General features: G+C 57.4%; 7 non-coding genes across 7 annotated transcripts; all 7 read left to right on the top strand.

Annotated features, from left to right (window-relative positions):
* The first annotated feature begins 199 nt into the window (after positions 1-199).
* Positions 200-271, top strand: trnae-uuc (transfer RNA glutamic acid (anticodon UUC)). The gene has a single exon. It is a non-coding gene; the product is annotated as a tRNA-Glu (tRNA).
* A 465-nt stretch (positions 272-736) lies between these two features.
* On the top strand, positions 737-808 carry trnah-gug (transfer RNA histidin (anticodon GUG)). The gene has a single exon. It is a non-coding gene; the product is annotated as a tRNA-His (tRNA).
* Positions 809-1,001: 193 nt separating this feature from the next.
* Positions 1,002-1,074, top strand: trnar-acg (transfer RNA arginine (anticodon ACG)). Its single transcript has one exon. It is a non-coding gene; the product is annotated as a tRNA-Arg (tRNA).
* A 212-nt stretch (positions 1,075-1,286) lies between these two features.
* trnae-uuc (transfer RNA glutamic acid (anticodon UUC)) lies at positions 1,287-1,358 on the top strand. Its single transcript has one exon. It is a non-coding gene; the product is annotated as a tRNA-Glu (tRNA).
* Positions 1,359-1,823: 465 nt separating this feature from the next.
* trnah-gug (transfer RNA histidin (anticodon GUG)) lies at positions 1,824-1,895 on the top strand. The gene has a single exon. It is a non-coding gene; the product is annotated as a tRNA-His (tRNA).
* A 193-nt stretch (positions 1,896-2,088) lies between these two features.
* trnar-acg (transfer RNA arginine (anticodon ACG)) lies at positions 2,089-2,161 on the top strand. Its single transcript has one exon. It is a non-coding gene; the product is annotated as a tRNA-Arg (tRNA).
* Positions 2,162-2,373: 212 nt separating this feature from the next.
* Positions 2,374-2,445, top strand: trnae-uuc (transfer RNA glutamic acid (anticodon UUC)). The gene has a single exon. It is a non-coding gene; the product is annotated as a tRNA-Glu (tRNA).
* The last annotated feature ends 55 nt before the right edge of the window (positions 2,446-2,500 follow it).

The raw sequence follows: 2,500 nt of genomic DNA, 5'->3' as shown, positions 1-2,500 counted from the left end.
ACCCCGCGCCGGGAGGACCGCCACGCTGGCCTTCTGCCCTCTGCTGGCCAGTAGATTTGCCGCGGCCTTCAGTGGGCCTGCATGTCCTCTCTCGTCAAAAGCCAGTCAGCCGCTCCCGGACCTCAGTCACACTCCTTTCTGTCCAGCACAAATGCATGCGCGCCTTTGCTTTTCTACAAGACGGTGGCAGAGTGCCTCCTCCCATATGGTCTAGCGGTTAGGATTCCTGGTTTTCACCCAGGCGGCCCGGGTTCGACTCCCGGTATGGGAAGTGCTTTTGGCTTCCCGTCACTGTGGGCTCTTTCCCAGTAAAGCCCTCGGCTTAAGGCATTGCCCCCCAACAGTGCAGTCTGTCTCCACCTGCATGGGCTCTCCTTCACCTGCTGGACACCTTTCACATGGCTAAAGACTGTCTCCTTCAGCTTTGTGAACCGTGCCCTTCTTCAGCTGCTTTTCCCAGCCTTCAGCGTCTCTCCAACTCTTTCACACGCACATGTGTGCCGAGAGGCAGGGAAACGTCAGCGTTTGGCCATTTGTGGATTGGTGCCTGTGGGTCGAGGCGGGTGTTTGGTGTTTTCTGCAAATTAGCAGCACCCACAACTCGTTTACGGAGTGGAAACTGCAGCCTAGGAGTGCTCAGAGGAGCCAGCGCGAAACTCGTCAAAGGCTGGTCACAGAGCACACACTCTGAGAGAGGAGCTTTACTGCGGCCGGAAGAGCACGCAGCCCGTGGTTAGCCGTGATCGTATAGTGGTTAGTACTCTGCGTTGTGGCCGCAGCAACCCCGGTTCGAATCCGGGTCACGGCAGCTTTTGCACATTTCTGGATTATTGCCCTCAAGCCCGGGAAAAAGTGGGTGTGCAAAGCTGGACCTCGCCATGTCGGCTCATCTGTCTTCTTGAGGCTTAGGAAGAATGGAAGAATGCAGCTCTGCGCACCGTGCTGCTGTCGCATCGTCTCTGGAAACACACTGATCGCATGCTAGTCAGCTGGGTCTGTCAGGGCCAGTGGCGCAATGGATAACGCGTCTGACTACGGATCAGAAGATTCTAGGTTCGACTCCTGGCTGGCTCGGCGGCAACTTTTGACCCCGCGCCGGGAGGACCGCCACGCTGGCCTTCTGCCCTCTGCTGGCCAGTAGATTTGCCGCGGCCTTCAGTGGGCCTGCATGTCCTCTCTCGTCAAAAGCCAGTCAGCCGCTCCCGGACCTCAGTCACACTCCTTTCTGTCCAGCACAAATGCATGCGCGCCTTTGCTTTTCTACAAGACGGTGGCAGAGTGCCTCCTCCCATATGGTCTAGCGGTTAGGATTCCTGGTTTTCACCCAGGCGGCCCGGGTTCGACTCCCGGTATGGGAAGTGCTTTTGGCTTCCCGTCACTGTGGGCTCTTTCCCAGTAAAGCCCTCGGCTTAAGGCATTGCCCCCCAACAGTGCAGTCTGTCTCCACCTGCATGGGCTCTCCTTCACCTGCTGGACACCTTTCACATGGCTAAAGACTGTCTCCTTCAGCTTTGTGAACCGTGCCCTTCTTCAGCTGCTTTTCCCAGCCTTCAGCGTCTCTCCAACTCTTTCACACGCACATGTGTGCCGAGAGGCAGGGAAACGTCAGCGTTTGGCCATTTGTGGATTGGTGCCTGTGGGTCGAGGCGGGTGTTTGGTGTTTTCTGCAAATTAGCAGCACCCACAACTCGTTTACGGAGTGGAAACTGCAGCCGAGGAGTGCTCAGAGGAGCCAGCGCGAAACTCGTCAAAGGCTGGTCACAGAGCACACACTCTGAGAGAGGAGCTTTACTGCGGCCGGAAGAGCACGCAGCCCGTGGTTAGCCGTGATCGTATAGTGGTTAGTACTCTGCGTTGTGGCCGCCGCAACCCCGGTTCGAATCCGGGTCACGGCAGCTTTTGCACATTTCTGGATTATTGCCCTCAAGCCCGGGAAAAAGTGGGTGTGCAAAGCTGGACCTCGCCATGTCGGCTCATCTGTCTTCTTGAGGCTTAGGAAGAATGGAAGAATGCAGCTCTGCGCACCGTGCTGCTGTCGCATCGTCTCTGGAAACACACTGATCGCATGCTAGTCAGCTGGGTCTGTCAGGGCCAGTGGCGCAATGGATAACGCGTCTGACTACGGATCAGAAGATTCTAGGTTCGACTCCTGGCTGGCTCGGCGGCAACTTTTGACCCCGCGCCGGGAGGACCGCCACGCTGGCCTTCTGCCCTCTGCTGGCCAGTAGATTTGCCGCGGCCTTCAGTGGGCCTGCATGTCCTCTCTCGTCAAAAGCCAGTCAGCCGCTCCCGGACCTCAGTCACACTCCTTTCTGTCCAGCACAAATGCATGCGCGCCTTTGCTTTTCTACAAGACGGTGGCAGAGTGCCTCCTCCCATATGGTCTAGCGGTTAGGATTCCTGGTTTTCACCCAGGCGGCCCGGGTTCGACTCCCGGTATGGGAAGTGCTTTTGGCTTCCCGTCACTGTGGGCTCTTTCCCAGTAAAGCCCTCGGCTTAA

Source organism: Alosa pseudoharengus, unplaced genomic scaffold (assembly GCF_046254945.1).
Source record: "Alosa pseudoharengus isolate Yale_2024_CS ecotype anadromous, Long Island Sound unplaced genomic scaffold, YU_APseudo_1.1 YU_APseudo_1.1_scf_12, whole genome shotgun sequence".
Lineage (NCBI taxonomy): Eukaryota > Metazoa > Chordata > Actinopteri > Clupeiformes > Clupeidae > Alosa > Alosa pseudoharengus.
Note: the sequence above shows the minus strand (reverse complement) of the source record. Positions and strands in the feature narration are given on the sequence as shown.